The following is a 13,024-nucleotide window of genomic DNA, read 5'->3' as shown; positions in this document are numbered from 1 at the left end:
GGACAAATACATAAAATCTTCCATGCCCACTTGGGGAAGGCCACTAATAACATGGCTGAGCTCATGGCATAAGAGAAATTCTTCAAAATCCTGGTGGATTCAAGTTCACACAATGTTATAATTGAAGTGGATTTGGAATTAATTATTAAAGCGGTTAAGAAAATCAGCAATGGAGCCTCTCCAGATAAAGTGTCGAAGCAATGGAATCTTCTGCGGGTTTTTTACCGCATGTACTCTCACCTCCTTAAAACTATCAGATTTATTCATGTGAAAATGAAAGCTAATATGTTAGCGGATCGTTTGGCAAATGAAGGAGTCACTAATCAGGATAGGGATTCTAGGTATGCTTGGGACTTGTTACCTCCAGGCAAATTATGGGAGGACTGTCTCAGTCAGGCAACCCAGGATATGGAACTATGGACTAATAAGATAGATCAAAGGGACTCAGAAGACCAGCGGGTGGATGGAGAACCCCACACGGTCTAACCCGCCTTGGTTCGACTGTTGCCCATAGTCTGGAATTCTTTTGATTGAATGATGAAAGGACTGATTCGGATAGCACCACAGGATGAGGTTTCCATTTTTGTTTTGCTTAGTTGGTGTTTGACTGAGAATTTAGGTGGACGGGATTGGCTCAAGATCTGCTCACGGGATGGAATTGAAGGACAACACGTGGCAAAAGGAAGTGTTTGGTTTTTCCGCGCAACAACCATTCCAAAACCAAAAGTGGTATATCGGGCGGGGTCCGAATGGTTTATGGTATTTTTGAGATTGGATCTGATTCCACGCGTGGCAGGGTGAGGTGAGAGAAATTTGATTCCACGCATGGCAGGGTGAGGTGAGAGAAGATTGCCCTCATCGGGCAGTTAACTCTCGCGCTTCTCGACCTCCCAATATTCACGAAGACCGTTGGATCTTATTCAGTTAATCAACGGTGGGGATTTGTTTATGCTAGTTGGTCAGAACTGGAAAAATATTAGAGTGGTATGCTTTTAATTTTCGTCGAGTCCATTTGATAGTTTTCAGCTTAGCATGTGGTGAGACCTCTTGTGGACCCACGACGAGTCATTTGTGGCCTTTTGTGACCTCCGGTTCGATGGACTGGTTCTCCAAGGATTTCTAGTTTCATTTGTTGCACAACAGAACTATAAGATGGCCTTGTGCCTTAACTGTCTGGCGGTTCTCCTCGGTTTTCCTGTTTAGGTTTCTCTTGGTTTTGGGTAATTGGTTTGGTTCGGCCTGCCCTGCTAACTGTTGAACTCTCACAGAGCGGGTGCAGTTTCTTGTAAATTATGTATTTTAGCTAAGCTTAATAGAAGGTCCTGCTCTTACCTGATAAAAAAAGACATCCTCTTAATTGAATTGGGAGGGAGCTCAGGAAATTCTATTTAGGTAGCATGGAGAATTGCATAAATTCATCACTTAACTGACTGAGTTGCCAAGAAAGATATATTGTCATTACCTAAATTATTGGTAATGATACTTTAACAAGAATAAAATTGTTTTGTTTCATTAAAAGAAACGGTTACCAAGAAATAGTTACCCTTTGCCTGGAAAGAAAAATATAGAGAGGGGAAGAGGAGCTACTGACTGTAACTGGATATAATCTAGTGTGAAAGATAGAAAGTGCTCGAGGGAGAGTCTGGATGTGATTTTTAGACTCGTGGCTGGGATGGGAGACTTTCCGAAATATATTTTCATTGCAAGTTAACAGATAAGTAAGATAGAAAGCTTCTAAAGATTTAATATTGGACTGTAGATATTATTATTGACTTGTAGGTTAAACAAATAAGTAGGATAGAAGGCTTACTTCTGAACTAATAACCATGGAGCTTACGCTAATGCTTAATTGATAATGGATTAATTGAATGGTTACAACATAATTATTTGTTTTACAGAGTAGAAATAGGAATATGCTAATATAAATCCTAGAAAGTATCATTGCGAATATAACTTATCATTAAAATAAAGGGAATCGTAAATATCCTTTCTGGAAAACTTCATATTAACCATAAAATTAGTAGAACAGAAGATTAAAGTTCATCCAAATACTAAACAATTCCCTATTCTGAGTTAAGCAAAACAGCTAACCATAACACGGCAGTGAAACCTTTGGTAGAGCTTATCATCAAAGGTTGTACGTAATGAATAATCACTATATAATGAATAGTAGGTAACACTACAAGAATTTTTGGCAATAAACTATCACAACTGATTAAGTACAGTTTACATAACATAAATGTTGCATAACTGTCGCAGGATATCGATCCACAAGGAAATTGGGAACAATGTATTTACTTCATATTAACACAGTAATAAACTGAAAGCGTGTATTCCTAAACTAGGAGCAATCGATGAAGCGGTCGATGCTATCAGAAAAGCCAAATATAGGCATTCTTGGCCTCTCCTTCAAATAATTAAGAAAGTTATTACAATCCATCCTTCAAATCAAAATGGAAACAATTTCATAGTCCTTCTTAAACAAACTACTGACAATTGCCAAGTATAAATATTCAACTCACATAGCTTTACATTTCAAAAAAAGGAACTATTGACAGTTGGAGCTTGTCATATGACCAGACAAAGCAAAAGAAAGTAGTATATATATTAATAACTTAAACCCGTTTATAAGGAGAAAACCCTCCAAAGAAACCCTTAAACAACTAAGCCCAGAACAGTAACAACAAAAGATTTAGCTCCAACGTGTAAATCAACCAGGACACTGTGAGATATTAAGGGTTTAATGGACATGGTCTTGAACTTCAAATCTTCTGAGAATAAGCGTACCTGTAATAGAGGTCGAAAATCAGTAGATACAAATTAAGCTAGAACCTTTCATTCATATACATAAGCAGAATGATACTCTAGGAGGGTTCTTACCTGATTTAAGAACATATCGTCGGTGAATTGCCTACCTGTAGACCAATGATTGGACTTAGTTACGAATTAAAAAGCTTAGTGAAAAAAAAAATGGATTAGAAGAAAAACCTTATCTAAATAGAGTCTGGAATGAAAACTGTTGCAATGAAATGTCGCTGCGAAAGGGTTACCTTTTTCAAATGGTTCATGGTGCTTTTTGTCTCCGATGACCTCCCGAACCTCTTGGGCCATCTATGTATAATAGTGATGGACCTTTAGAACAATTTTAAGGTAGAAACCGCATACAAACGTCAAACCCTCAAAACTAAGGGAATGAAACTCACTATCTACCAATCTCTATGGCATACCTGCGCCAGTAGGTTCAACTGTGTCTATTGTTTCAAACCACAAATTCAAATGTCTCTATTATTTCAAACCATAGAGAATGCACATACTGTTGGTGGCTTTTGACAGACCCGGCCATCACAGAGCAGCGCGAGACATAGGAGCAATCGTAACAATTAAACCTCCAAGGCTTGGGTGCGAAGAGTTGGTTAGAGGACCAAACCCTACCCTTACTTCGTCGTCAGATTGCCAGGGCTCTACGAGACACAGGAGCAACCGTAACAATTAAACCTCCAAGGCTTGAGTGCGAAAAATTGGTTAGAGGACCAAACCCTACCCTTACTTTATTTTCAGATTTCCAGGTTAAGATCAATGGTGGTAGAATGAAATAGATGGCGAGATCGAACACGAGTATTGTCCCAGGGTCCAACTGCTCATTGCATGTTACCACGTACAAAAGCCAATACAACATAATATGCCCTAAATAAATGTGCACAATTAAGGAGGGTCCCCATCTAGATTTCGTCACCTGTTCATTTAATTTAACATATATTGACATATAAGACTATCCGGATTCCATAAGTAAATTTAAATGATATTTATGTGTATCCGTTTATTACCAGCGGTCATTACATAATGCCTAATAGTTGTATGTTAATGTAACTAATTTTTTTTTATTGATGTATTTTGTAAATCTTTTTTATAAAATTGTCATATAATTGTTACATGTGCTCTACTCAAAGACATGATTTGGTTTGAAGGTGCTGAAACTATGCATGAAAGAAACGTTGTGATGATCATGAAAAGTGCAGCAGTAGTAAATATTGTGTTCATCATTTCCATCTTCTATGACTTCAATTTTGATGGAAAAAGAAGATGGAAATAATGTTCGCATTATTTTCTTTGCATATTATCCCGCGGAAAATTAAAAAAAACTAGTGTCAGGGCTCTCAGCTTCAAATATCAAGAATCGCATAGATATCAAGAATGGCATAATTCATCCCAACCGTTGTTGTGCTCTACATTGATATTCAATTTCAGTGGATTGATTGTATTTGTAAATTACAATACAACTAGATTGATTGTCGCTATGCGTACATATTATTATGTGAGCTTTTATGAAAAGGAAATTATTATGTTGGTTATTTTTGTATTTTTTATTATTTTTGTTTTTTTTCAATTAAAGTAATTTTGTTTGGAGTCGCTCTCAAGTATATATAGTCTTGTTTATAGACCTTAAAATTTGTAGAGGCAAAATATCCCCACTTAACTATTACACCACATCTTATTTATTCATGTTATTTACTCGAATAGTCAAATCGTTTACAGCTTAAACAACCTAAGAAACTCCAAGTTTGGTAGGCTAATGGCTTTTTTTCATTAGTAATTTTTAGGGCTCCCTTTCATTAGTTTTTATTTATCTGTAAATCAAGAATTTCTTTTTAATTTCTCAATATATTTATATATATCAAATTTACTTTATGATATATAAACATAGTTTTATTATAAACATGCTATATATATAAACATGTTTTCTTTCTTTTCTTTTTATTATATGTCCACAAGTCTGATGGACATGCTGTTACTCGTGGAAATGATTGTCCATGGGAGATTCTCGCATTTGACGGGAATTTTGCCCATCATAGGGCATTTTTTCCATATTTGACGTTCATAATTTTTTAATGACCGTTTCTCTCAACGTGTTTGTAGTTGTGCAAAACATATTATTGACGGTTGATATTTTTATCAAAACGTCATTTATACCCTTTCCCATTAAACTAAGGAAATTTCCAATATATAGTCACAGTCGCAAATGTCAGTGAAGTCTAGCAGGTAGACTTGACCTGTCACAAATTTCGGGAGTTACTTAACTGCATATTCACCCACATAGCCTACATATGAATATCAGATACCTTGTAAATCTGTTTAATCTAGCTTTGCGTGCAAAAAAAATGGTTAGGAATCAGAATAAGGGACCATGTCTAAACAAGTGAAATAAAATCATTGTAGGGGAATGATATGACATTCAATAGGCGCACAAACGCCATAAATACATGATAATGAGAGGTGTGAGGGAGTGGCTCAATTCATTCATTTAACTCTGTTTTCCATGTCAATCCTGATGCAACCTACATGCAATCACAACCAACTAGAATAAGCTTCGAAATTGCTATGTGGCTGCATTCGGAGCAAAATAGGATTATAAGATTTTTTCCACCAAAACAAAATTCCAACGATGTGAAAGGCCCCTGCATATTCCAACCATGCTTCTCCAAGATTTTGTATGTTTTTAAAAGATTTATTGCCATCAGTTGACATGGACGATATGATCATCTCCCGTGAGGATTTTTAATCCATTGGCGAGTTGGTGTTGTGGATACCATATATGAAGATCATGAAGAAACCATTGTTCATCAAACTCTTTAGGGGATGCGATTAATAACACAGGCCACAATGGCAAGAATCTGGCTTTCCCCAATGGTGGCGCCTACATTTTACTCAAAAACGACCATTATGACACTTCATATGCAGTTAATCAAGATATTCTACGACGAAGCGTCTGGTCATGGGGTGAAACCACAGGGTTTACAATAATTGTTATAGTGTATGATAAAGGCCACAGTTTCAAGATTCACAAGTTTATTTTCAGCTCAAAATGGACTGAATTTCAATTTCATTAAGTTGTTCTGAACACTAACTTTTTGTAATGTTGGAAACAAAAGATTTTAGCGTCCTTATCTTTTGTTATTGTTTTGAATGGCTAGTTGCCCTTGGTTTCAAGAAGAAATTCCTTGAAGCGGCAACTAATGGAAGGGAATGAGATTTATCTCCCACAAGCCTTCCCCGGCGGGGCGAAATTTTTTGAAATGATAGAAGCTTACTGTTATGGTTCCTCGATCCTCATGAATCCTTTCAGCATTGCTACTCTAAGATGCACAACTGATTTTTTGGATATGACAAAAGAGTATTGCAGAGGTTATCTTTGCAAACAAAGTGAGTTTTATTTCAATCAAGTAATACTAAAAAAACCAGGAAGATGAGCTTGAAGTTCTCTGAAACTATAAAAAATTTCATCCCTTGTCTGAAGAAATGCGTATTGTAAACAACTGCATTGAGGCTATTTCTATGAGGATACTAATGGGTCTTTTTGAAACAAGATATCAACTAAACGAAGGCATTTCTGTGGAAAGCTATGAGGCCTCGTGGATAAATGATCTGTGGACACTGCTGTTTGATTATTTTGGACAGATAATTGCCTTTATTCGAAGGTTGCGAATGAAGAGAAATTCATTGGTAGAGCGCTATTGTTTTACGTAGAGATAAAAATCAGACTTGAATTGAAAAAGAAGGAGTTGCACCTCACAGGTGAGTATTTCACCTGGAGACTGCACTCAAACTCCTAAACTCTAGGAACAAATCCTAAATTAAGGAGATACGCTACAACTGGTGTAACCATTTCTCCATTAATACAAAATAATATTAATTATTTTCAACTCCCCCCCTTAATGGAGAGAGGATTATCCTGAACTCCTAACATCCCTCTGAACAATTCAAACTTTACACGCCCAAGAGGCTTAGTAAAAATATCAGCCATGTTATCACAAGTTTTACAATATTCAACACATATCTCTTTTGACAGTAGTTTGTCTCGATGAAGCAGAGCTACAGTGCTCTGCTTTTTGTTGCTCCATGCTATGACCCTGGATCCAATGTTGAATGCATAACCTATGATAGATCTTCGATCATCCAAGTTACCTACCTAATCAGAATCTGAAAAAACCTGCTAGAATAACATCAGAAGTGTCAGTGTACAAAATGCCATAATTAGTAGTACCACTAAGATACCTCAACACACTTTTTGCTGCGACCCAGTGACTTTCGAGTGGTTTCGACATGAACTGGCTTAACACATTAACAGAATATGCCAAATCTGGTCTAGTTGTAGTCAGATATATCAAACTGCCAACTAGCTGTCTGTACATGGTTGCATCCACCTCTTTAGTACCGTCGTCACTAGTCAACTTTAAGTTCTGCTGTAATGGTGTTGCTGTTGATCTGCACTGCTCCATTCTGAACCTTTCCAGCAAGCTTCTGGCATACTTCCCTTGAGTAAGAAAGGTTTGCCTAGAGTCTTTCCATACCTCCAATCCCAATCAATAATGAAGGTTTCCGATGTCTTTCCATCTCATACACTTTTGACATCTGATTTCTTTGATCAGATTGTTAGCATTTCCTGTTATGATCATATCATCTACATACAAAGAAATCAAAATAATTTGCCTCTGTTTATTAAACTTGGTATACAGATTTGGATCATTCAAGCTCCTACGAAAGCCATGCTGTACAAAAAATGAGTCAATTTTCTCATACCACAACCTGGGTGCCTATTTTAAACCATAAAGTACCTTTTTCAATTTACACACAAGATATTCCTGCTCCTTTTTCACGAAACCTTCAGGCTATACTAAATAAATTTCTTCCTTCAAGTCACCATTCAGAAATGCAGACTTAACGTCTAGCTGGTGTAGATGCCATTTGTGTTTTGTTGCTAAGGAAATTAGCATTCTAATGGTGTTTAATTTGGCTACAGGAGCAAAGGTGTCATCGAAATCTATTCCCTCTTGTTGTGAGTAACCCTTTGCTACCAGTCTAGCTTTAAGTTTTTCTATACTCCCATCTGCATTTATTTTTGGTTTATACAACCATTTTCATACTATGGGGGTTTTACCTTCAGGCAACTCAACCAGATACCAAGTATGGTTTCTATTTATTGATTCTATTTCCTCATACATTGCAGCCCTCCATGCATCAGATTTACTTGCTTCCTCATAATTTGCAGGTTCTACAATGTTTAAAAACTTTGACATTAATGCATAGTCTTTCAATTTAGAAGGTAATTGAGTATTCCTACATGATCTCCTTGGTAGGGGACTTACCTCAAATATGTCTATTTCAGCCTTTTCTGGGCTTGCATTATTGATTACATTTCCTGTTACTTCTTCTTCTTGTTTCTGCTCTTGCTCTTCATCTTCCTTATTGTTTTCTTCCATTAGCAATGGAATGTCCCAATCACTGTTAGAGTCATCCTTTCCTTCTTCAACTTGTTCTAGTTCTAACATTGTAAATTCCCCAGGATTCCCAAGATTGAAAGGACCAACATGTTCGCCCTCCATAAGTCGCATAAGGCCTTCAACCAGATCAGAAATGAACTGGAAGCTTCGTGTTTGTTCCCCATTTCCATAGACTGTCAAAGGCTCCTTGCGCCAAGCATGAGCAACAAAATTACTTGCAACCCGACCATCATCACGGCACATTCGCGGACCATATGTATTGAAAATTTGAGCAATCCGAACCTCAACATTTGCCCCAACACGCTTGGCAAGTCTGGATATGTTCAAGATTCCCACATCATTAGTTTTGACATTCTTCACAGGATTGTGTTTGTAATGCACAGGCGAAGTGGGGCAAGCCTCCAAAAATAAGGGTTCCACAACATCATGCCTTATCCATTCAATCGGATTGCCAAAATGATGCAAAACATTCTCCTTCCTTCCTGTGAAGAAATTATCGACAACAATAACACTGTCACCCCTTGCCATGAGCCTGTCATGTAGATGACTACCAACAAAGCCAGCTCCACGCGTCACGACAACTCGCAGGGACTTCTCTTCAAACCTAGGGCACTTTAGCCCCGAATTCACCATCGAACCTGAATGATACTGCGCAAACCGAGAAACAGGCGTCTCATAAACAACCCGATGAGGTTTTTCGAGCACAAACCTTCCATTTTCATTAACATTAGAAGCCAAAAAACCAGGCTGAAGGATAAAGATAGTCGATGCGATGGCGATTCATATCAAAATAAACAGCAGCCGCTGCTCCCTGAGCAAATAATCTACTGGCCTGATAATAGACCACGTCTTTTCTGGCTTAAGAGAGTACTCATCACTGTTATTCATATTGGACTGATAAAATTTCTGATCCTCTAATGAATAAGTCTGCAATGAGCCACCACTGGGAAAGTCCGATCTGCTGCCACCAAACAGATCAGGAACTCCAATGCGCCACCACCGGGCAAATCCGATCTGCTACCACCGAATAGATTAGGAACTCCAATGCGCCGCCACCGGGCAAATCCGATCTGCTACCACCAAACAGATGAGGAACTCCAATGCGCCACCACCGGGCAAATCCGATCTGCTGCCACCGAACAGATCAAGAACTCTAATGCGCCACCGCCGGGTAAATCCGATCTGCCGCCACTGAGTAGATTAGGAACGCCAATGCACCACCACTGGGCAAATCCAATCTGCTGCCACCGAGTAGATCAGGAACTCCAATGTGCTACAACCGGGCAAATCTGATCTGCTACCACCGAACAGATCAGGAACTCCAATGCGCCACCACCGGGCAAATCGGATCTGCTGCCAGTGAACAGATCAGGAACTCCAATGCGCCACCACCGAGCAAAATCGATTTGCAAAAAAATTACAGATTTTCCAAAGAGAAAGAAGCTGGTGCTTCTCGACGGCGAAATACTCGCGCCGAAAAAAAAAGCGATGCATCTTATGAAATTGGCGCGATTAAGGTCTGATTTTCCACACCAATAGCACTTTCTGGCGCACTGGCGTGACTATATCTCTCAAAACCACGACAAATGGCACTACTGTTTCTTAATAAATCACGCCAACCCTTCGTTCCGCTCAAAAATGGCGCTACTATTTGCGACGAAACCTTCCATTTTCATTAACATTAGAAGCCAAAAAACCAGGCTGAAGGATAAAGAAAGTCGATGCGATGGAGATTCCTATCAAAATAAAGAGTAGCCGCTGCTCCCTGAGCAAATAATCTACTGGCCTGATAATAGACCACGTCTTTTCTGGCTTAAGAGAGTACTCATCACTGTTATTCATATTGGACTGATAAAATTTTTGATCCTCTAATGAATAAGTCTGCAATGAGCCACCACTGGGAAAGTCCGATCTGCTGCCACCAAACAGATTAGGAACTCCAATGTGCCACCACCGGGCAAATCCGATCTGCTATCACCGAACAGATTAGGAACTCCAATGCACCGCCACCGGGCAAATTCGATCTGCTACCACCAAACAGATCAGGAACTCCAATGCGCCACCACCGGGCAAATCTGATTTGCTGCCACCGAACAGATCAGGAACTCCAATGCGCCACCACCGGGCAAATCCGATCTGCTGCCACCAAACAGATCAGGAACTCCAATGCGCCACCACCGAGCAAAATCGATCTGCAAAAAAATTACAGATTTTCCAAAGAGAAAGAGGTTGGTGCTTCTCGACGACGAAATACTCGCGCCGAAAAAAAAGCGATGCATCTTACGAAATTGGCGCGACTAAGGCTTGATTTTCCGCGCCAATAGCACTTTCTGGCGCACTGGCGCGACTATATCTCTCAAAACCATGCCAAATGGCACTATTGTTTCTTAATAAATCACGCCAACCCTTCGTTCCGCTCAAAAATGGCGCGAATGTTTGCGACGAAACCGCGCCAACCCTATTTTCCGCTCAGAGATGATCAGTCATCTGAGACCTGTCTTCAGGTGTTACTGCATTCCACCTAATTCTACGAATTCTTCTATACACTCCACCGCCACTACAGTGCTGTAATCAATGATGCATCCTAAAAAAAATTAAGGCTATCCCTACTCTGTGCTCTGATACCAAGATAAAAATCAGACTTGAATTGCAAAAGGAGTTGCAGCTCACAGGTGAGTACTGCACCTGGAGACTGCACTCAAACAAAGAGAACTCTCTCCGTACACTCTACATCCATCAAATGAGCAATTACATCATTAAGTACATTACTAGAGATCAGGAAGTTGCAACCAAACTCCTAAACTCTAGGAACAAATCCTAAATTAAAGAGATACGTTACAACTGGTGTAACCATTTCTCCATTAATACAAAATAATATTAATTATTTTCAACTCGTAGATCGCTGGATCATAGACATTTTGAGGGTCGGTGATTACAATAGTAATCTTCATGAAAAGTCTTTGGATTGTAGAGATCAAGTGTTTTCAAGATCCGAAAGGAAAGGCGTTATTGAGTCCATCGTCAGGGTTCAACCAGCAGACAATGATGTTCTTCCTATCAGCTTCTTATTTGTGATTATTCGTTGTGCGCTCGCTTGAACCTCCAACTTCGGGTGTCGTGCTCAGCTGGGAAAAATAATAGTTACACAATTGGAACAAGCTACAATCAAAAGAATAGTTACAGAATTGGAACAAGCTACAATCACTTATTTCCTGCTTCCATTAAAAACATACTAAGAATAAGTTTTTGCTTCCAGGTCCGAAATTAACAGTATGCAACATATTGTTTCTCATTATACAGCTAGTTCACAACAATCAAATATCAAAACATGCAGCACGAATTCCTACGTTTAATAGAGAAACAATTTAGAAGATTCTTTCTTCAAAGAAGGGATCAAAGGCAGCCTCTGCAGCACGAATCCCTACGTTTCTGTCATCGCAAATATCTGGGTGAATACCTCGCCGAAATCACCTTTGATCCTATGCTTTATCCATTTATATTTTTGAAACTTATTCAGACTGTACCGTCATCAGCTCGCCTTTCGCATGATCGACCTCCATTTAAAAAAAATTCAAAATTTCACCTCTATTTAAAAAAAAATCAAATTTCTTTTTTCTTTACTTTCTTTATTTTGTTTTCATGGTTAGATCTTTCACTGTCAAGATTCTTTTACTTGAAGATTTTAGAACAAGATGTTTTGTTTTTTTTTTCTTTAGCGTTTTCTTGTCTTAGTGGAAGTTCCAATATTTTAAGTTCAAAATCTTAAAATCTATATTAAAGCTAATGCCATTGACAGATAGTTTTATAATTTCTGCAATGCTCAAAAATGTCTTTTTGCATGGGTTTATCAAATTCACAGAAAGTGAGATTCCTTGGAAGAGTTGTGTAAGATTCTATAATATTCCTCAACTACGCAATTTTCTGCGGGTAATGAATATCAATTCCAATCTGTCTTCTCTGATCGAGCTTCATAACGGAGGTGTGAAGCTCTAACTATTTCTGGCAATCAGCACAGACAAAGAATAAAGTATATATAGATTTTCCTTTTGCAGCGCTTGTCATCCACAATCGTACCACACGCTTTATTTTTCTATTTTCAACGTATATCTCAAAGTTCCTTTTATGGACTTGGCTACGAAAGCATCCGACTGGTCATATATATATATATATATATATATATATATATATATATATATATATATATATATATATATATATATATATATATATATATATATATATATATATATATATATATATATATATATATACATATTTTTTATATATTTTATATACTTTTACATACATCTCATGTTATTTTTATACAATAGTCCATTCAAACCAGTCGCTTCTATTTCTTTTATATACAGTTATCAAATTATTTATATATATATATATCTATATATATATATATATATATATATATATATATATATATATATATATATATATATATATATATATATATATATCTTTGTGAATGTTTTAACACAATTGGCATTGTAGTGTTTCCATTAATGTTAACAAATGTATGAGTTTTATGCTTTGTATGATGTTTACAGTTTTATGGTTATGAAGCTGAGCTACAAATGGAGTTAAAGAAACACTTACATGTGGTGACTCTCATGATTGGTTGAGGAAGGTTTACAGAGAACAGGGAGGTGTTATTGAGACTTTTCAAGGATTGGATAAGTTCGGTAGGATTGGATAAGTTCGGTAGGTGTTGGAGAAGGTGTGTTAGATGTTTG

At 37.8% G+C, this 13,024-nt stretch overlaps 1 pseudogene; it reads right to left on the bottom strand.

Moving 5' to 3' along the window:
• Positions 1-2,655: 2,655 nt before the first annotated feature.
• On the bottom strand, positions 2,656-9,164 carry LOC149207288 (UDP-glucuronic acid decarboxylase 2 pseudogene; annotated as a pseudogene).
• Between the last annotated feature and the right edge of the window lie 3,860 nt (positions 9,165-13,024).

Source organism: Pinus tabuliformis, chromosome 1_2 (genome assembly GCF_031772625.1).
Source record: "Pinus tabuliformis cultivar Carrire ecotype Pingquan chromosome 1_2, CPIR1, whole genome shotgun sequence".
Lineage (NCBI taxonomy): Eukaryota > Viridiplantae > Streptophyta > Pinopsida > Pinales > Pinaceae > Pinus > Pinus tabuliformis.
The sequence above is the reverse complement of the archived record's forward strand: the minus strand, read 5'-3'. Positions and strand labels throughout refer to the sequence as shown.